Source organism: Temnothorax americanus, unplaced genomic scaffold (assembly GCF_048541705.1).
Source record: "Temnothorax americanus isolate GAGA-0224 unplaced genomic scaffold, ASM4854170v1 Scaffold14, whole genome shotgun sequence".
In the NCBI taxonomy this organism is placed as follows: Eukaryota; Metazoa; Arthropoda; class Insecta; order Hymenoptera; family Formicidae; genus Temnothorax; species Temnothorax americanus.
In genome coordinates, this window is record NW_027509275.1 from 4076022 (window position 1) to 4100022 (window position 24001).

General features: G+C 36.8%; 1 protein-coding gene across 2 annotated transcripts in view; it reads right to left on the reverse strand.

The window, feature by feature from the left end:
* Nucleotides 1–24001, reverse strand: part of Dtn (transmembrane protein 132C dtn) — a 99538-nt gene that overhangs the window by 71540 nt on the left and 3997 nt on the right. The gene's annotated exons all lie outside the window — the stretch shown is intronic.

Sequence of the window (24001 nt, forward strand, 5' to 3'; positions counted from 1 at the left end):
ATAGAGCAGGTCACGTTCGATTTTATTCTCAACACATTTCCTATTTCAATAAATATGAGAAGCCTATATGAAATGCATTTTATTTCACGGAGATGATTTTTAAGTGTTTTACAAAATCCTTATCTTCATGCGTTTCTTTACTTATCATCAAAACGTAAAATTTTGAAAATATTTACTGCAGAGGCAAAAAATTTGAAAAATGTAATGTTAAAGTCTACTACCACATCGATCATTTACCCTATGCAATCTGTAAAAAAAGAAAAAAGATTAAATGCATTGCCATTTGCATGCACTTCCATTTGCATCCATTTGTACAAACCGCAAAACGCACAATATAGGTATAGCTTTACACGTATATATTGGAATAATCCAATCTTAATTTAAAATTTATAAACATTTCACATATGTTTCTCCCTGATAAAAAAAATATTTCAAATTTTGATGTCCTTTATTCTAAACTATCTGTCGAAGTGAAAAGTCACGCATGGATTCGAATTAAGAGAGGAGTCTTGATTTAAAAGCAATATTATATTAAACAAGATAGATAATAATTATCGTGTTTATCATCTTTACAAATAACATCTCAATTTTAATAAATACTTTCAATGAAAAAATTATCACTATTTCGTTCGTAATTGTTTGTAGTAATTATTTTTGCAATTATTTTGCAATAATTGTTTAATTCTGTAGTTCAAGCAACATTAAATGATGGTAGGTAATTCACAATTTTGAGATTAAAAGAATCACTAGTAGGTATCTTCCATTTGCTTCAGAATTATATTCATAACTGTTTGCAGTAATTTTTTATTTGTAATCGCGTTGGTTAAAAGTTATGGTATTTTAAACAATTATATTTAACTTTGTTAATTTTGAAAAACTCCCGAATCTATTTGCACCATGTTGTTTATTCTACGTAATGCATAGTCTAATAACCTCTCTCGATAAGCTATCGACTGATGGAGCTATCGACTAGAGTAGCACTTTGATTACTATCCGTTACATAGTTTCACATTCGGGAATGTTCGGAACGAAATAGCTTTGGATTCAGCTCAGAGTTGATTTCGTATAAGTTGCACCATTCAATTATTGAATGCGTAACGTCACTGTGGCGCGTAATATATACCTACATATAATACATAATATTATTCCATACATGCATATTTACTATCAGCTCATAAAACTTAGAAGAAAGAAGGGACTAATACATAGTTTTCGCGTTTTTGTCCGCGTCACGCTATCTCTTTCTCGCTCTCTCATTCTCTCTCGCTCTGTCTCTGTGTGTGTGAGTGTGTGTAGGCTCATAATCTATATATATACATACGACACATACGCATAAAACGCACGAGCTGCTGCATCAGATCCGAGCAGCTTCCGCGTTTCAAACCGCATGATAGAAAACTGCAATTCCAGAACCACAGAACACTCTCAATCCGTTATGACGCGACAAAATTGCAACGCGGCGGTGCATTACTCGATAACACGGCCATCGGCCTTCCTTCCTCCCTCGAACTCGGTAGATGACAAAAATGTAAAATACGTCAATCTTGGAAATAGAAAAGCGTGTGCATATAGAAAAAAAGATTATCTATAAGAATGTGCAAATAATAATGACGATAGTTATGGTCTTGCAAATTGACATTTTAAAGTTTATCATTAAATAACTCCTGACAAAATAGAATTTAATATTTCATTGATTTTTCAATCCGAATTAGCTAGAAATCAATATACAAAATTTCTTACGATATTTATAAAAATAAATATCGTTACAAAAAATATATGTTATTCTGTAATTACGCGATGATATACTTATTCTCATTAAAAAAGAAAAGAAATAAAGATTGTTCTTTTCAAAATAACTTAAACTCTTCCTTTTTCAGTTAAGGTATATAGTCAACAATATCGTAATATTAAATTTACTACATGTTACCCATGTAGAAATGCAACGTATAATGCAAACAAAGATCACAAGAAATATTCTTACATCTGCTTTCAAGTTGTAGGTACTACGCATGTAAGATAATACGAATACGTGAATAAATATGGCAGGCAAAAAATTAATGCCGATATATTAAACATTAAGAATTGGAAAATAATGTAGGAACTGTACAAAGAAACTATAATCTCCCGCTACGTATACAGAGGAAATAGCTCGTGTAAGTTGAGAACGTGCGCTTTAAAATCATTTTGCCTCACCATCATCTCTCAAATGCCCTACTCGTGCACGCGCGATATTAACATAACATTTACTTTATTCGATGGAAAGCGGAAGTAAGTTTCTCTGCTGGAGAATAAAACATGAGGACATTGTGCGTGTGTGAGTTTTATAAACAGCGAATGTATTAAAAATGTCGAATCGCAAACTCAAAGAAGCTCGAACACTCGTCATCTATCGAGTATTTGTTCGAAAACCCAAGTTGTTTGACTTTCTTCTTCTTCAGTAAGTTGCAGATTTGGAACGCGCTCACGCTGGTTTTTGAAAATACGGAATACGATGAGATTATTAACGTAAAAAAATGTGTATCGAGACGTTCTCTTTTTTATAAAATTTTAGATATGGATACGTTTAAGACAAATACAACCCGCAGAAATATAACAAAATAATTTTCATAATTTTCAATTCGTTATTTGCAGAAAATCAACGGTCATTATATTAAAGCTTTTCTCCCTGTATAATTAATTGTAATTAAATATCAATAATGAAAAAATATATTTGATTATAAATTTTGGTTCGTGTTCTGTAAAAGCTAAAATAATTAAAAAAAAACTAACTATTCTTCTTAATTCAAAGCACGTACATACATTAATAAATTAGATTATGCCGCGCTCTGCTCGTAACCACTTCTATACAATTATGAACGAGTTCAATTATAAACGCTTATATGAGTTTGAGAAAGTGACTTTCAGAGCGACTTACGGGCGTAAACCGTAAAAGAAAATTTTTTTTTGCAGGTAACGACATCATGATGTTCAGGGAAAAGGTATCGCGATTACGAGTTACTATATCGTTTATTCAGTTTCCGCTATTACAAAACGAACATATACCGCCGCGCGTTAGATAGCATATTACATTATATATATATATATATTCCACAAGTTTTGGAATGGCTGAGCGATTCTACGGCGACGCATCTTAACAAATGTCATTGTACAATTCTTGTAAATGCCTTTCGCGATACATGTCATCGGATTTCGTCCGACTGGCGGAAGTTTAAAACGCACGCTGCACGCATATTAAGGATGCATAAGCGCGGATTCTCCGGATTTTACGATAACGATTCACCGAGCGCGCGGACCAACCAAGAATTTTATCGCATGCCGGCTGTTTTAGTGTCACTCACAGGGAATCCGTCCGCCGCCATTCCGCTTTATTCAGATTCGCCCGTTCGCGGCTTGTACGACAACGCGTGGCCGCGCACCGCGGTTTTCTGCCGACGCAACGGACGGCGAAAAACGCGCATCCTATGGGACGCGCCCGCACTGCCTGCAGTCATACATTTTTACCAAGCCCCTTGTTTTGCAAGCTCGCCGATAGTATAAAAAGTCGACAATGGTTACCGATAAAAACCAAAAGTTCGGCTATATCTATGCCCGCGAATCGCATGAGCGCCGATCCGTTCAGAAGGATTTTCTTTTTACTCTAACGATTGTTTAGCCATTTAAGCATTTGGTGCGAACAAATATCGGCGCCCAGTATATTTATGAAGATATTTGATTTTCGCTAAAATTATAACTTTACGGAAGTAAGCAGCGCGCGCGAAACAGCAATGATAGGTATATAATTAAATCAATTTAAAGACCATTTCTGTTCCGATTTACATCTTTGAGTTAACAAATGTCAATATTCATCTAACAGGATTTAATAAATTTCCGTTATTGATATTAAAAAATATCCTTGCTATAGAATTTTTTATTTTATTTTATTTTATTTTACTTCTCTTTTTAAATATGAAGTTGGTTGTATCATAGTACTATATCATCTCAACCATTTTAAATATCATACATATAGAGTGAGAAATTACCAAATCACTCATTTAACGTTTAATTACAAGAATTATTTCTGTAATAAACATTTTTAATAGAAATGACATAATGGAGCACGTAAGTAGAATGCGTTTTTGTCTAATATCCAAACGAACGGTCATCACAAAGCCAAATAAACTCAGCTTTTGCAGGAAGCCATGTAACATAATTGTGCTGGAATTAAGATCCTTATGGGAATTAGATCGACCAAGTTTCGATTACAAATACTCCAGCATCAATATCGTGAGTTGCCAAAGTTTCAAAGTGCTAACGCCAAATCTGCTGGATCGTCTCCCGCAAGTTTAACGCCCTCTTTCCATGCCACCGAGTTCGCGGATTACAGTAACAGACAGAGAGACGGAGAGAGAATAGAAAATTTTACTAACGTTTAAACATACTTACAGTACACGTCACATATTTGTATCAATATTTTGGACAGATCAGACAGTTACCGAAAATGCATTAACTACCTCTTAAAAAAATGTAAAAATTCTCACTGCTTAAATTCTCTTTATAACGACATACTCGTTGAATATAGAGAATAAGTCCGTTTGAATCACGATATTGTGAAGAATCTTTCACGGAAAAGGCTCGAGATGAGAAAATGTGAGGAAGATAAAGGAGAGTGCAGCAAAGAGGAAGTTTGAGTAGGACGGCGCCGCGCCGCGCCGGCACTTCCGCGATTCGTGTAGCGTCAGCCACTCGTTTCCACCCCCGGTGAGAATGGAGTAGCGCGCGCCGTGGTGTACGCCATAACGCTCATCTCGAGTGCTTATGCACGGACGCCGCGTAATCAATTTTCGTAGAAAATATCTACTTCATTCACGTTCCAGTCATTATAGATATATATAAGTATTTCTTATACGTTCCGTATATAATAATGAACCAATTTTTCCAAAAACTATTTTATTATTAAAACGTACGCCGTATTTTTTAAATAATCTTCCTTTAAATGATCTCTTAAGAAAAAAGTCAAGAGGGCATCTTCTTGCGCACTTTCTTCCCACTGTAGTTGTGAAAACACCGACACAGACAATGAACTCTCGTCTCGGTCGCCGAGGGACCGTCTGCCGTCATTATGGTAGCTATTACTTTGCTACCGTCGCACCAATGCCCTCCCGTAATTTAGCCTGTCGCAAGAAGATACATGCCACGCGCCTTTTCCTGATGAGTCTCGCTCAAAATTGAGCAAAAAGAAATATCGCACGACTTATTTGCGCATTATGTTAATCGAACGTCCAAAAAGATGTCCAACAAATTGCTGTTTTGTCATTCTTCGTGTTAGATGCATTATTCGAGAAATAAAATTAAAAACAAACGTCTTTATTAACCTCCGACGAAAGTTGCGAACGGGCATTTTTTGCCAACCAGAGTAAAAAAGTGAGAACGTTTACGCGAGTATACTATATGAGCGTGCTTTGTATTTTTCTTATAAGTTTCGTTTTAAAGCGTTTTCCGTTTGCGAATCGCTTGGCAGGTTTCGGTCGTTATTCTTATGCGAAACATCATTTATTACTGAGCAATCATTACGTCGTTCCATTCGCTTAAGCTCTCTTTCACAGTGTCTCAATTAACTTTTCACATAGTGCTCATTAGAATCTACTTACAAGCATTTAACAGAATTTTATTACATCTTTGTGTGGATCCATGCTTTCAATAATTATACATTCTACCTCTCTCTTGTATAGATGATAATATATATCGAGAAAGTTCGATTAGACTCGATAAGGATTGAGAACTTACCGTGAGCTGTGGTGAGATTTACGGCGTAACAAAGACTAACGGCATCCGGAAATTCGAACGAAAAGCGTTTACCGCGCGCCGGCAGTAACCGTTAATTAAACGTAACCATTGGATTCGCGCGATGAATTCAAGTCGGCAGTGGTAGCGCGAGGCATACGGTATAACTTTGGAAACGCGGTAACGAGGTAATCTACACTCCCTACACATCCACGCCGGGGATCGCGATAACACCCTCCGATCTGCAAACTCATTCTGAAACGGCATTTCGGTATCTCAATTATAATCTCGATTATTATAATTCTTGTACCTAGAGACGAACGCGTTAACTGCGAACAAACTTGCTAAATTTAATTGTAACATAATAAGCAGTATATTGAAAATGTCATCAAAATAACAAACCGAGAGCGTTCATATTATATAATATTCGTTCAACTCGATCGTGATTGAGACGAGATTGTAATTTCCTCCTCCCCCCCAAATAATCTTATCTGCTCAATTATCTTATAACCGAAGGCTTTGTTAGGTCGAGCCTACAAACAAGTCTTGTAGATCTTGCGGGAAAGCCAACGAGATATGTGAGATATTTCAATGTTTTATCAATTCAGGAAATATGTGACTCTCTCAAATGTTAATCTGAAGAGAAGAATAAAATTAATTTCAAACTGAGAGAGAAATCAGCCAGAAAATTAATAAATTATTTAATTTTAACTCAATTATATGCAGACTTTTGATGCCTAATAACAATTGAAATATTCATTGAATTTCGTGATATATATAATTTGCTGTATTAATATGTTATGTACTGGTGCATAGTAAGTATCTCACGAGACACGGAATCTCAGGAAGCATCGCGGCACGGAAATTCCGATGCTAGACCAAGGGAGAGACGGATTATTCTCGTGTTAATTTAAGCCAGACAATCACGAGGCTCTTGTCACCGTAAGGCGACTATTACTTTGCAATCCTCGGCCATACTACGTGTTGTAGAATAAAGTGCGACACCAAAAAGAGAGACATGCCATCACATTAGTGGCGTATATAACGCTTCACGCGTGATATAAAGCGACGTGAAAAATTCCCCGTTCTCTTTCAATCTGGCTTAATGAAAGACTGATAAATGTAACTTGAAATATCTCGCATTCGATGCAATATTTGGTGCTTTAATTTAATTTAATTAAACGTTTCATCAACATATTTTAATCATACGTTTCTGTTATTTGTAATGTATTAAAGAATGGGGATTACTTAGAAGAGAATGATATTATTTTCTCTACTTTACAGTTTTTAAGAAAAAAGAGAGACTACAAACTCTAGATAACATATATAATATACATACATAAAATATCACAAAAACGTGATCGGGAGTTAAACTGTTATTAATGTGATATTTTATGTTGATGAAACTTTATACTGTTTATAATATAGTATCTAATCTAAATTAAAATTTTTTAACTAAAAATTGCCGACAAACAATTTATTCACACACACGCATACAATATATCGTTTACAAACCACTTGTCGTGCATTTCCAATACCTATGTTTGGCAGCTTGATTTTCAAGTATTGTTAAAAATTTTGCAGAAAAAGGTAAAGAAATATTTTATTTTAAAAAATGTTAAGTAGTCCAGAATATTATGCTGGAAACTCTGCAAATTGTAAGATTAAGATTGTTCACAGTAATTATAGTTTGTAAGTTGCCATTTCCTAAATGTGTCGAAATTGTTTACTGCTCAAATGAAACTTAAGAGAGAAGTGTTTTGTTTTCAACGTCCATATAGTTAAACGACTATTTAACTATGTACTGTAATTGAACTCAATATACGCGCGCTGACTCACGCCGCGCGGCGTGCATTTTCACACTCGCCATGGATTAACGCCGGATCGAGTATCGTTCGTCGGCGTTGTTGGTGTCAATTAAAAGCGAGCGTCGCGCTGTTAATAAGCAAGCGAGACGAAATCAAGCCCGTCTCGGGCGGGCGGATGCGTGCCCCGTGTTTCACCCCGTCGAGTCAGCGTCGCGTCGGAGCTTGCCATGTAACTTTGGGAAACACGCGGTAACGAGGTAATACACACGCCATGCACGTCTATGGAATGTCCCGCCTGTAGGGGTGGACTGTAATTCGTATCACCGGTGGCGGCTAACTGAGTTAACGTCGGACAGGCTCGTGTGTACAGGTGTACATACAGGTTGGTCGGAACGTGTTCCGAACCGCAGGAGCCATGTTGTTGTCGACACAGAGCTTTCATAGCGGCGCTTACTCCGGGATACTACTTTGACCCCGTGAGTGCTCGCGTCATGGAAATCGCGCGTACCGCTTTACGTCAAAATACCATATACCAGAATGTGCTATCGGCAGCTACCTTTCACGAACGGATTCTTTAACCCTTTGCGGTCAATTATTTTAATTCCAGTATAATATAGATCGATGTAACAATCGATTTATTATTATTTTATTAAAGAAAAAATTTAAAAAAATATAAAAGAGGTAATTTGTTAATTATAATTCTGCATCTGCAAGAAATATTGCTTTGAATATTGTAAGGAATCCACAAAAGATTGTGCTGCAAAAAAACATTGTGTCGACTCCGTTTCGAATCGTAAAGAATTAATAAATTTATAGTTTTGAACGGCAACGACAAAGCTTGCAATCAAATATTTCGAAATATTCGCAAATGCCTCGCACAGTGAAAAAAAGTGAGATATTATTCATATTGGACACACATATCGAATGCAGTTTTTCGTTTCGTATTTTTACTTTAAAGCGAATGTTTTTGCTTCTACCTGCCGAGCATTTTGCCGAGCAAAGCTCCGCGCTTTGTTCACACGAGCCATCGTCGTAGTAACTGAACGTGCAGCAAAACGCAACAAAATGATACCGGCGCGGCGCAAGGGTCTAGCGGATTCTCGCGTTACCATAGCCCGGTTTTAACAAACGGACGTCTGTTTCGGATAAAATCTCTCGCGCGCATTTTGATTCACCTCTCCGGAAACCTGCCGCCGCGCCGCACGTACGCGAACGCAATATATCGATCAACGCTATAGGGCACAGGCGTTTACACGAGTTTTTGCGAGGGATCTCACTCACTCGGTTGGAAACGTCCATTCCTTCGAGCGTTACCGCGACCGCAGATCCGGAAGCTCCAATTCCTACCTAACGTTGTGTGCTCCGTTGCACTGGGAACGTCGAAGTTTATACGCGATCGACAGATATTTATTGGGCACCGAGCACGAGCGCGGGGCGTACAACACACTTGTACTCGTGGGAACCGACCGTTTGGAACCACGTCCAAAACCGCGAACTACGCTGCTATCGCCGAAGGGCCGAAGTCTGGACCAAGTTACAGCTGCGGCAACGGCACTGCATTGCGATATTACGAGTACACGCAACCATGATACTCTTTCCCTCCCCCCCCCCCATCACGAAAACTGAGCACATGAGTTTTCTCGTCGCGCGCTCATGTTTGCGAACCTGTTTCGGTAGGATATTTTGCTTTGTGGACCGGTGTTATTTTCACGTCGCGCGACGGCGAATATGTTACTTATGTTCTTGCTCGATTCGCACGTTACGTAAATATTTTTCCTCGTCAAATTACACTAACAAAAATATTATTTCGTTTAAAATATCGTCCACGCGAAATATGTTACAACATTACTTTTCTGTAACCCAGATTACTGAAATAGCGATATTTAACGTATATATCATTTAATTTATATTTAATTCATCTCGCTATGTGTAACAAAATATAAAAGTGTTCGAGATTCAGAGTTTATATCTATAAAATCCATCTTGCTCCGATAAATTAAATATTTTTAACCAAAATAAAATCTGCAAGCTTCCTTTTTAAAATATGTTATATATGTTGTTTAAAATACCATGAATATTACAATTACATGTATGCTATAACTGTGCGAATAGAATTCTCTCTCTCTCTCTCTCTCTCTCTCTCTCTCTCTCTCTCTCTCTCTCTCTCTCTCTCGGGAGATATAGTTTTAGCAATATAGTTTTAGCATCATATTCAAATGCATTATATTTCTAATGCATATCTACATAAAAATTAGTCTAGATTTTCTATTGCTTCTTAATTTGACTTTTTAAATCATACAAGACGAAGCTGATAAATATACATAACGTCATAAAACAAAGTAATTCACATTTAAATGAGCTTGGAGATTATGGATCCGCTTCATGTTTATTGCAGCCGCTACCGCAAGTCGAAGGAAATATTTTCTTGAATGTCATTGGGTACTTGCATTAAGTACTCGGAGGTACTCCTATTCAGCCCGCCCATTTTAGATCGTACTTACTTGGATTGAAACGACAGTGCGGTTTTAACTCTCACATGGCTGGTGGATCTAGCGACGACTGTCGTCATTCGAGATTTCCAAGTCTCGTTTAGAATGAAGCGAAACTTATACTGCTCGGGCGGCTCACGATAATATAGCCACTAGTCGATCCTCGTCCTCGTCGCAACGACCCAGATTTGTTTGCAACCAGACGGTCGCAATATGCGGCAGCCGCATACACCGTACAGAATTCTATCAGATAATCAATATTTATTGTCAATCAAAGTTTTGACAATCCTTCGATGCGCGGAGTGTGCCGTGCCAAGTATCGTACTCCCTCGATTGTAAATTCAAGCAGCGAAACTAGAAAGAATTCCGATCGTTCCAACGTCAAGGCATTGACAGTAAATTTTGAATAATAAATAGATGAGAACTTGTAATAATAAAACTTTGACAAAATAAGTTGCAACAGTATAAACAGGTACAATAACTGATTTCATGAATGTTACTTCAATTTTCTAATTTTTAAATGTCTGCTGAAACTTTCTTAATCTTGAAGAAAAATAGTTTATATACGTATAATTTGCGAATGAATGCTTCGCGCATCAGTTAAAAATAGAAAGTTTCGCTTAAAGCGATCATCCCTTCGCACTCTTTCTTACGGAAACGACATTTTTAGAAGAGGAGGAGTCTGTACTTTCCTGCCAATACTTCGGGAGCCAAGAAGCACAACGTTGTCGAGAAGTGTGGGATATATAGATCTAGGCTCTTTAGACGGTAGCTCGATAAGAACCGGAAATAAGTCGCCGGCCGAAGAATTTTATTCTCAGTATATATTCCCTACGATTCCACTCGGCGAAGGAACAAAACGCCACGTTAAATATAGGATCCGCGTTGTTTTAGTGCGATCGATGGGTGACTGCGACTTTCATGACGAATTCTTTGTCTGAGAGCTGAGATGAGATTTACATCGCATAAAGAAATAGATCGACAAAAGAAATCACCACTTCGCGTGGCTCCATTACTATATGTTTCATCAAATCTCAACCTTTAAAATGCTCATTTTAAACCTATATAAATAAAAGGTTGACCTCTTTGTATCTGCTTTTCATTAAAAGAAAAAATAATAATAAATATTTTCTCCAATCATGTTTGTATGGCACAAATATGGTAAGTTATATTTATTGTTCATTCACAGATATAAATTATTGTTCTCTGTGTGTGCGTTATTTGCTTACAGCAGAAAAAGCTAAATGTATCAAAATAGAACGTAAAATATATGGATATCACGTGACGATGAAAAAAATTCCATTGGTAAAACAATAATGTACGGAAAGAGAGAATCCATCCCGAGATTACTCATAATTTGGACCCGACATTTATATCTTATTCAGACTGACATTTATATATCTTATTCAGAACTTGTCACTCCCATATATTGTACATTAATTCCTGTCCAGTATAGTAAAAAAAAATAGCAGATATCCTTATATACCATAAAAGATCACGTACGATATAAAATCTGATATCCAAACATATTATATGTACATAGAAAAAAATATGTATAATTTTAAACAAACAAATTGGTATATAGATACATGCGTCGCTATCGACTTAGAGTTCCAGAGATTCCGGAGAAGGTTTTTTACACCGACCGTTTTCGCCTATCGACGTCAAATGTAACGATCTTTCGGTCGTTGCTCGGGCCAATTGTTCCGCGAAATTAAACCGAATCCAGCGAACGCGAGCGAGCAATCGAGCGGTTCGTTGCATCGCGGCGCGCGGGTGCGAATCACCTTCTTTTCGGAAAGGTGCGGCCGGGGGACGGGGATGGTGATGCTGCACCGTGATGCCCTGCGCGAGGATTTGCGACAGAAGGAAGTACGTGGCGTACTTCCGCACGTTTCCGACGACGAGAGTAGCGCCGTGCAATTTCACAGCCATCGCCGTCGCGTCGCACACGCGAACACGAGATGCATTCTTTCGCGCAGTGCAGCATCACGCTGTGCTCTCTGCGTCGCGTCGCGGCGCGCGGCGCGGCGGCTTGAAAAGCGCACGGAACGCCGAAATTGGAAACTAAAATTGGAATCCGTCCTATCGCGTTCGCCCCGTCTCTTCCGTCGCCGTTCGCGCTTCTATTTTTTTCCAACTAGTTTAATATCGATGTTTTTTCCGATCTTCTCCGCAGTTCTATTACTCGCACATTGTTTTGTATTAAAATAGAGTGTATGAGAAGGAATGTCCCAGAATCGCCGCGCGTTTCCGCTAAGCCGTTGTTATCGTTTCGCTATTGATACAGTATCAATATTAGTGCAACGAATTCTGCCAATGTTACAAGATTTTAGTATTGTGATAATACTGCGAACCAACGCTAATTTGATACTACATACATGTCCAGTCTTGGACTGTTATCATTCCAATATTGTATCAGTGATATTGATACGCCAATACATATCGCTATAGTACTCAACACCAAAGCGATATCTATACCGGTATACGGTATATACTAAAACTTGTAATAAATTTCTACATAAAAAATAACATTCGCGCGAATTAGAGAATCTTCTCGTTACAATTTTCTGACAAAATCTTTTCGATTTGTAATTTTCAGTTTTTTTGACATTTCATTTGTAATAAGTTTTTTTTTTCAAGTTTTAACTGCGGTTCTAGTAGCGTTCTCATAAAAGTTTTTTTCGATTTTTAGTTTTATACAACTTAGAATTTTCTTCGTGTCCTATCTTCGCATCGCATCGTTCCGAAACGGCAATATTGAAAACTAAACCAAGTTTTTACTATTTAATGCCTCGCGGTTTTATGTTTTCCTCAATGTTTTTTTTCGTCCATCCGTGAACGAAATAATCAAAACTCTATCACGTCTACATGTACGGGCAAAAATTATATTTTTTCATAGCCTCGAAGTATGTCAACGCGAGCGCGTAACAAATAATAAATTTATTGTTTTAGTTACATCCTTGCATATCGCGATTTACGCAGAAGTTTAAATCGAACATCCGCGCGCGGCATGCATTGGCCCGCGAATCGGCCTCGGTATTTTATAAGTCAATTAAGCACGCGGTTTTGATGCATCTGGTCAAGTCGTGGTGAGACTGATCTCGCAATATGTACAAACCCACCAAACTGCTATGAATAACACTTCGTAGAGAAGCATTTGATAAAGGAATTAGCAAAATATTGTATAAATCGCTTCTTCTAATAACGGTACGCTATAACCTGTTCTTTTTGTTTTATCGATGAGCAAATCGGAATATGTTACAATTATATGATATATCATCCAGAATAATAATTTATACACACATACACAAATTCATATATTATTACATACATAGGGTTTATCGCAACATTCTCTATCCTAGTAAAATGTATAAATATATTCGCTGAAGAATTGATGCTTCTAGACATACTTGTGTTTCAGTATCGAGAGACGATTTCTTTTGCCGAAAGTTTATCTTGGATTTACTGTATATCCGTACGAATATTAGAGATGATATGATTTCTTAATATGGCTATAATCCTAAATTCTCGTAAGTCGTAGAGACATTTATTTAATGAACAAACATATAAAAAGTGGCCTTACCCAGCGATCCGATACGACGATGCCGTCGCTCGTCAAATTGGATATGGGTATCGCTTCTATGACTATATATGAAAAAGATCGATTTCAAATAAAAGTGGAAGAGACAATAGACAAATCGTTATTATATTCGACTTTCTGTTTCCACACATTCGGCCATGTATCGGCACGTTCATATATACATATAACTGAAGGTTTCATATCGCAAGTTTAAAGAGTTTTCTCCAGACAGCCAGCTCTTATCAGGCTCTTAGACGAATAAAATTGGACATAACGGAAACGACTTGTCGCGTCGGAAGATAACGAAGAGGCAAAGTATTTTACGAGACCGATTATATAAATTCAGAACTAAAAAGATATAAATGAGCTCTTATATCTTAATTTTGTGAAACTATTCGAAATAAGACATAAATATAATTGATCCATTATAAATAAAAAGATGTAATAAAACGAGATACAAATTTAACGTGTTTTTTAAGGACAAGAAACGAAAAAAAGATAAAGTCTTTGAAATATGTCTCTGAAAGTAATTTTAATATTGATTCATTCTCAGCTTCCTATAAAATGTCTCACAAAGGACAATTTTTGATTCTATATGATTTGAAGAAAAATAATCGTTTCTTGTATATAAGTTTTTAAAAAAAATGAGCAATCTCTATAGACTGTTAAATAGATCGTTGAAGTTGATCGTTGAAGAAATTTCAGTTTGATTGGATATAAATCGCCGTACAGTACATAAATGTAAGTTGACGATGCAGTTGGTCGTATACGAACGTATATCAGGGTGCGTTAACCGTGATGGGAAAACCTAAACGAAGTCATATTCCTGGCGTGTGATGGGGTAATATCAACCGCGGATGGAATGTCGGTGCGGAGCGGAGGAGCCATCAAAAACACGAGTGGGCGAAAGAGTGGGTGGAATTCGCGTAAAGCTGTGCGGCAGCCGCGTTTTGTGCAGGTATAGCAGTAAAAAGAGAAACGACAAAGCGCATACCCCGCGACGGAACACCTGCTCTCTGCACCACGTATGGAGAATGACATGGGGGAGGGGGAGGAGGAGGGGGAGGAAAGATTCGCATTTCCGATCCGAGAGGAACGGCTCCCCCTTTAACCCGCGTCCTCAACCCATTCCCCATCGCGCGCACACCTCGTTACGACGCGACGGTCGATGTAGCCTGCACGAGAAAGAGAGCGAGAGAGAAAAAGAAGAGAGGAGAAACCCTCTCCACCACTAGGTTGCCAGGACGACCCATCTCACGCACCTCGAAATCTTAAGAATTGCCACCGCCGAACCTGGACCATGAACGCGTTGTCGGGTAAACGGTCGGTCGATCGAGCTACTCCGATATTTTTCTGTATGCAAGGGATGCCCAGGCATAGCGCATTTATCCCCGTCCAGTGTCCAACAAAACATATTCGATTAACGCGAACAATGATTTCTCGGATATCTCTGAGATGTATTTATATAAAATTCATCTTTTTTCTTCTCTCTCTATCTCTCTCGCTCTCGCTCTCTTTCTCTCATGCTAATGCATTTCCTCTATGAAAATATTATTCCTAAGCGCATGTAAAGTATATACATTTACAAATATATTAAAAATAAAAGTATTTGTTACTAAAATACATTTTGCGCAACATCATTAATGTCATTCTAATTTATTCGCAATACTCTCGTAGCTTTGATAAATTATGAGTTATAAGCAAGGAAAATCGAAAATTTTTAATAAGCCAAAGCTTTGATTTTTGATCTCGCTTTTGATTCATATTCATAATTTAAAAAAATTTATTATTATCATACGTGCATTTACACAAACTGGATGTTTATTGTCAATTTGCATTATATATGCATCCTATTTAATTGACTTTATTGTTTCTGACAAATTCAGTTTGAGTTGTACAAATGAAAAAATTTTTTTTAATTCATTATTTGATATTTCATATAAATGTGTATTAATACATTTTTAACTGGAAGTACTCTTCTAGACAATTATCTAGATATCTTATTAAAAGCCAAAAAACTGTGATAATAGAACAATGAAATTTTCACTGAGAAAGTATGCAATTAATTGAAATTCGCTAAGAGTTTTTAGTTTGGGAAACATGACGCTCAGCGCATCCTGTATATGCGATGCGCGAATTTTACAGATATTAAAGGAATATATCTCGGAGCTCGAGGCAAGTATGTTTACAGGAATTAAAAATACGCTTGGATCTTACAATGTGCCAGAAAACAACAAACTAAGAAAAGCAACATCCTAGTTGCTACGTTGTGTCCGGCGATAGAGAAATTAACATCCTGAAAATGTAGAGTATTTTAAAAAAGATATACAAATTAAAAAGAGATACTCAAGAATATCTTTGTTGCTTTTAAAAATATAAAAATATAGTGTTAAGGATAAAATCGCACACTCTGGAAGTGTTAATAGTTAATAATAAAAAATATTCGAAAATCACACAAGGAACTATTCTTAACAATATTTCTTCAAAAGTAACAGAAATATCTTCTTTTACACACCTCGGTCTGTATATTTGCACATTCCTGTGCAACAGTAAATAAATTTTCAAAAAGCTTAAAGCAGAAAGAAGTTCATTCAAGAATTTTACGAAAATAATTTCAAAAATATTCTAAACTAAAAAAAGTAAATAATTTTGTAATTATATAGACTCTGAAATTGCCATTTGGGTTGAAAATGTTTTTAAAGAGATTTAAAATGTCTTCATTCAACTGTTATAAATGTCAATATTATTTAAATCGCAACAATGACGATCGTAATTCAATTGATAGACGTCGGACAAATTTTAATTATTGTCACCTGTCAACGAGTATCGTTGACGGGCTTATAGAACGTGTCGGTGGAAGTTTATTCGAGAATTCGCGTACGCAGAAAACGCCAACTTGAAACTATTTCGGAATTATTTTCACGCTTCACGGTTCGCTCGCGCCAAAAGCCGGCTTTTGAGTTCCAAAGACTTGCATTCTCTACCTTAACCCAACTAATAGACAGAAACATGCGCGCAATTGGCTTCAAAGCTGAAACAGATGAAATCCCGATCATTCTCCAGCATACAAAGGTTTCGTGCGATTATCACGAGATACCGACTATCCGGTCGTAATCCTTCGTTTCGTACAGCTGAAAGTTGATGCGACTTATCGAAGGGATAAGCGCAACAAAGATAACGGCGCCTATACTGTCGCGTGCCTCTGACCTGTAGTACCTTAATACATCTTGACAGTCATGAGAAAATGGGGGGGGGAGAGGAGAAAGACAGCGATGCACGAGTGAAATAAGAGTGTCGTGTACCTGCTTCGAGAGTAGATCTTTGTTAAAGTTTAAGTAACGGAGAGCCTGGTGAATTTTATTTGACACCTGATGAATGTGCCCGTGCTACGGAAGGGTAATGAGAATTCCGGAATCGCGCGCGCACGGAAGTCAAGTATGAAATATCCTCGGTACGAATAATGAAATAACCGACGCGCTGTATTAGTGACGTACGTTAGCGAGACACAATGCGACGTTCTCGAGAATATACGGCATGGCACAATGTCGGATAATCGCCGGATATAAGATTAACCATCTGTAGCGTAATACATTTAAAATGACACCTAGGATGCAATATTCCTAATTACGCAGCCTCATCAATATCAGAGATTAATCTTGTTATAAAATGTTGATTTAACTTTCTCCGTTGCAACAAAATGAAGTTCGATACGATATTACAATAACAAGATTATTATACGGGAGTATGCATAAATTTCTCTCCAAACAATTTTCTTAATTATCTTATAAGATGCCATAATGAAAGAATTATGTCTTTCGTCTTGATATTAAAAATTCCTTTCTCACTCACACTTCATGTTATGAAAAACATGAAGTAGCGAGAGAATAAGTGGTAAAAATATGACTATACATGATTATTTTCAAATTGTAACATCTAATTAATGTAATGCAGTTTTTGCAATAACATTTCTATTTTACAAAAATTGTTCATCTAACGGACCCTGTTACCTGTTACACAAAAAATGTACGACAATTTTAAAAACATGCGTTGCGTCATATGAGCATATTAACTAATTCATCGTTACATTATTGAGCAACGTTATTTACATACATAAATTGATTGCAATCGTATACGGATAGAATAATGAAAAGAGCGTAGGCACGATAGAGACGTCATTCCCCGATATAGCCGATGAAGTATAAACTGAACGAGATGCATCAAATAATAACGTTGTTAGCGCGGGCGTATATATATATATATAATGTCTCTTTGAGAATACGACTCCTCGATTATTTCGGTATTTGAACTCAATGTGGAATATCATATAATACAAAGTTCTTAATTTGTTTGCGAAATATTATTGACTGTTACATCATGTAAGTGAAATATCAGAAGAGCGATATATGCGAATTAAATTTGTATAGACGTTGTTACCTTTCGAAAGATTTTCTTAGATACCTATACAAATGTGTTGAAATGAGAATCGCGGAAAACTGCGATACACACATATGTTTGCTTAATACTGTCGTAATATATTTTCGATATATATGTAATATATATAATTTATATAAGTAGATATTGTTTCTCTTCATAATATCTAATATTTCTACAATGATTATATTATTTTTGTCACTGCAAACGTTGCGATGTTCTACTTATTTATTTCAAGATTAGGATTGCTTCCAATTAGATGTTACGTTATGAAAAAGAAATGCTATATACCACATTTCAATAATAACTCGAGTCAGTCAATACGAGATACCTAATAACGAACATGACGAAAATGAAGACAAGAAACCAAACTTAATAATAATGAACGGCGTACGCGCAAGTACGAGGAATGAATGTGCCATGCACGGAAACGAGATACGACGATGTAACTAATGTTATATGTATATATATCGAGTTGGCATGAATGGGAATTAATCTGACAATTTAACACGAGAAAATAAAGATTACAATGACGATTATAAAGCGAAATAAAGCGATTTCTCAGAAACGCGATATTTCTTGTCGACGTTGAGATATGCGTCGCGGCGCCGCGCCGTCATCTCACACAAACAAGTCTCAACTTATGTAGCAACGTAAAACACGACTATACGAGCGACTACGACGTACGCAACCCCCGCTTACCCGCCCTCGAGTGATGAGAATGAACTTGAATGATTCCCAAGCGAGAGAGGCGGAGAATGCGAAAGACGCGTGGGATATATCGCGTTGCACTTCTTTGCACGCGAAATCAGACTCGCGGAGCATTCCGAGCCTGCGATACGCTCGATTTCCTCGTAAATTCTGCGGGATTATTGCATGCGGAAGGTATCGTCGGTCGAGCGTAATGTTTTTCTTTGTTACAACAACCGATAAAAGGTATCGGAAAAATTACATCGGATTGTATTTTCTCACAGAGATGGGGGCACGTTCCCGTCGGCTTGCGCTCGGCGTGCTCCACATATCGCGCGATTCGCGCGCGTTAAGTTAACATTGCATCACTTTTCGACGGCTCTTCGGAAAAATCGCAAGTTTCTTATTTTTGCATGGTGACACATATAGAACACTCTCTCGTTTCAAAAGCATATAATATGACACAATTAAGTGAATAGATTCAAAAGTCTAGAGAAGAAACTATGAAAATGCGCATAACATAATTATCAATTCTAAAATTTGCGTATCATGTATACCTACTTGTTTTTTTACGTCGCTTTTATTTATTTTTTCAAGATTAAAGTAATTATTTCGACATCATTCGCAAAAAAATAAACCAGCCGACGCGACGAGACGCATCAGCGTTAGAGCGCGATAGTACCTCTCCAAAGGATTAAATCACTTATTGCCACGGCGACGGGATACGGAACGTCGCGCGGCGCGGCCGTGAGACATGCATGAACACGTAACGGGCATTACCCGATGTCGTTCACAAGGATTCCACGAGAGAAAGCGACAGAGAGGCTCGCGCGCGATGGACGATCGCACTTGCCAGTCTCGAATGAACGTGCACGCGTATGTTTCAATCAATCAACACCAAAACAAAAAATCGCCACGTCGTGTCGTAGAATGGATGTAAGTGCCCGACGTAACCTATCGTCGAAAGCTATATCTCATCGAGACCGCCGACGTGACGGAAACGGCGATCTATCTACCGATACTGTCACCGTTCAGTCTTTCCCTACATAAACGATCGTGAGTTATTATGTCACATCGTTCCTCAATTTACGAAAGGAGAGAAAGGAGAGAGAGGATTTTCCTATAAGTACCTACAAGTGCAAAGTTTCTGTGTTAACTTTAACTTCCTTAACTCCAGAACAGCGTTTCCCACGTCACGCCACGAGACGCCACGAGACGCCACGTAGGAAATGGCAACATTTATATGGCACATTTAGAAAAAAATGGAGGACGTTTGGAAGCGTTTATTGGAGAGCTAATACGAGCTGGGGGATGAGTAATACGATTACATTCTCTTTATGTTAGCTACACGGATGGTATCCAAGTATAATTTCAACTTGTCTTCTAATAATTATAAAACATGATATAAAATATTTCTTTTTACTTGAAAAGATTTATCCATTCAGACATCGACATAATTTACACGATTTATAATCTTTTCGCATTATTTAGTATACTAATATGCTACAGCGACACAGAAATTCTCTCCAAAAATGACCAAATTCATTTCCTATATAAAGAAAGAATTTTACATTAATGTGTCATTAAAGTTAAGTCTCTAGTCTCTAGTAATACACAAAAATAGTTGACATTAAACATTACGAATATGTATCTGTTGTATGGATAAAAATTATACTAAAAAGCCATGTGTCATTAGGTCAACATATTAAGTCGTATTCTATCACTAGCATAGATTTATAATAAAAAGCTTTATTCCTTTGCAAGCAGAGTTACTAACATTTCGCGTAATATCATAGTAACATTAGATGGTTTTATTTGAATTACAAAACACTGTTGAAACTCGATGAAGCGAGGTTTTCAATATAACTCTTCATATTTCCCTCGCGGGACGCTGCGTGTGAATACGAGAGATATAGCTGACAATGAAAGTCGGAGATATTACACGAGGGATGGGATGGAATTAATTTAACACTGCAACAACCGTGAGTTTAAAATCCCAGCGGCCTCGATGGTTCGTCAAAGAACTATGAACCCAATGAAATGCCGTGACTTTTTCATTAAAAAAAGTTTCTTTATACAATTAACATAATCCGTCACAATTCGGAAACGTTCAATAACAACAATAAAATTAATAAGATTGATAAAATTCAAAAAAGAAAAAGTTGACTATAAAAATCTGCAGTAAAACAAATTAAACCGGTAACTGATTTTGAAAACCAGTTAGAAAGAACAAAGACATTATAAGTTTAAATTGTCTAAAATTAAACGTCAGAACGGCCAGAATTATACATTAACTAAGTCCGGTCCTAAAATTGCTTTTGCTGTCTCCCGAATAATATCGTTCGTGCATGCAACGAAAGATGAAAACTGATTTCCCGGGAAATTATTTCATTCGTGTATATTTGTACAATCATCGTTTATATTAGATCTATTATTTCAACACTATATAAAAGCAGAGAGGTAAGACCCATTCCTATCTATTATATACACATTTTTCTTTTCTTGACAAATTCCAAACAGTCCCGAGACTAAACTGTGCGATGAAAAACATTATCCTGTTACATTGCGCTATTTTACAAATTACTAACATTTCCAGTGATATGGGAAATATCAACGTGACGGTTTTGTTTTCTTGCAGAAAAATGCATCAGGAAATAGACGATTTTCCTATTGATCTCCCTCTCTCCTTCTTTTTCTTTTTGAAATATAAGAGAAAACGCAGTAGCTGACTGCTCGAATCCAAGATACCACACAGGAACAGAAGAAGACATGAAACGAAGACTGATATTATATATATATGTGCCAGACGAGATAGAGATAAAGAGAGAGAAAGAAATACACAAAAAGGTGTAACGTGTAACTTGCCGGGGGCCAACAGATAGAGAGAAAGGGAGAGAAAGATAGAAAGAGAAAACCTGGGGATCGTCCGAAGAACAGAACAGGAATAAGGGGCGAGGAACAGAAAAGGAACAAAGAAAACACTTCCCTGATCCCTCTCCTGCACGTCACCGAGAATGCCAGCCATCTGGCATCGTGCCGTGATTCCCTGCGACGACTATGAATGCCTGCCGGACGCCGGACTGCGCACAGTGGAATGGCGCCTGCCACATTCGAGACTCTATTCGTCTATTCTATGGAGGTCCCCTGTGCCCCTTTGCTGCACCATCATTTTTCCCCGTGTCCGCATCATTGGCGTATTAAATCGTGAATCTTACCGTCAATGAAGTGCCGCGGTCAAGTACAACGTTCTATACACAATAGTTTACCTACTACAGATTGTGTTTCTTAAGCCTTTTAAAAAGATTTGCATATTGTCGTTACGTTTAAATTTTCCAACGCGTTAAGAGTTAATATAACTTATTTTCTTATTTTCTCAATCTAAGACATTCTCTATTAAAATACAATTACTTTAATATCAACGTGTAGCTGCTCTTGCTTTATATTTTGTAAAGTGTATCTATACGATTGTTTCAAAATACAATTTGAGAAAAGAATAAAAAAAGCTACGATGTCACTTTTAAAACGCAAACGTACCGTGCACAACAAAATCATCACGACAAAAGTTATTAAAAATTGGATACTACTCGTACATTTATGATAACATATATCGAAAAGGTTTCTTTCTCTCTTTCCGGTATTAAAAGAAGGATATATATTATACTGTCGTTGTTAATACATACAACGCACGTGTTAATTATGTTTTACGATCATTTATGATTATCGACATGATAATCATAAAAAAGTATCGAATAAGGCAATTGAGAAACACTGCGCTAAGCGAAGGATGGAACGATCGACCAATATGATAGTAAATAGCGTGCCCGTAAAGGACAGCAGGAAGATAAGTCAAGGATTTTAACGAGGGAATCGCTCGCTACTTGTAATCGAAAGCAATAGTTTTCCATTGTCTGCAGTCTTTTCATTAAATCTCTTAACGATTATTGTATCTCAGCGTTACGGTTGAGATACGAAAGATACAATATATTATGTAATGCGCGAGTACTTCTTCCGAAATACAAAAATACAAATATAATAATTTCAATATATTTTTTAAATGTTAAATTGCTCAGGTCCAAAACTTTTCCCCCATATATAGATAAGGCAAACATTTCACGCAATGTTACATCAATATATCGGTCTTTAATATGTGGAAAAGAATTCTTTCAATTAGTATATAATATATGCATCCCGCCTATGTAATTATCTATGAGACATCCGTATCGTCGCGTCGGCGTCGTCTCGATGCGAAAAATGACGTCTATGCTCAAGACGCGATAAATCTAGAATTTTTTGCCTAAAAAGAATTTCTTAGATTTAAACTTCTAAAATACCAAGCAAGAGGAGGCACGCCTTAAAATATTGTACAACTAAAATCGATGATATTCAAAATGAATATTCAAGAGAAGTATGTTTTTTTATTTGTATCATCGCATATGTGATAAAACGCGAATTTTTTGCTCATTAAATTCGCGGTATGGTCATTTCAGTCACGTGTACAAAAACTTATAAAATCTTCTTGAATGTCAACTATAATATTAGCGATTAATGTGTACGTAAGTAAACTACATAGTATTGAATTTTTCCGGATATTCCAAAACTTTGAAAATTGCATAACTCGTTACTTTTCATATCATAATTCAAAACAGCTATGTAAATCTTTACAAATATAAAAATTGTGATGCGTTAACTCGGATTTATCCGTAAATGTATGTACACGCAAAATAAAACGCCTTTAGAAGTTTTTCTAGTATTAGCAATAGTTTCTAGTATTATCTGATTCCGAGGAGTATCGGAAATGTTTGCCCACTCACTTTTCACAATGACGACCGTATAAGTTATGCATGAGCTGAGCCTAAATACGGCGAAAAGCAGAGTTTTGTTCACGTATGTATATATATCCAGGACAAATGCCGCCGATAGCATCGATATTACATCAGAATATATATTTTTTTACTGCTCTTTATATGTATATAACAGAGATGCAAAACTTAAAAATTGATTGTATTACGACAATCATAACGTTTCTGAATATTATATGACGCGTTTGACTGAAAGTGGAACGAGCGAGCGAGAATACTCACATTACATACTTAATATTCACATTACAATATCATCTCATTAATAGGAAAAGAAATATTACGAGTAAAAAAACAATTTTCTGTATAATCACTAAAAAAGGTTACAATTTCCATGGAGTAATTATCTGGTTTTATTGGTACTACTAATTCACTTCCTCGATA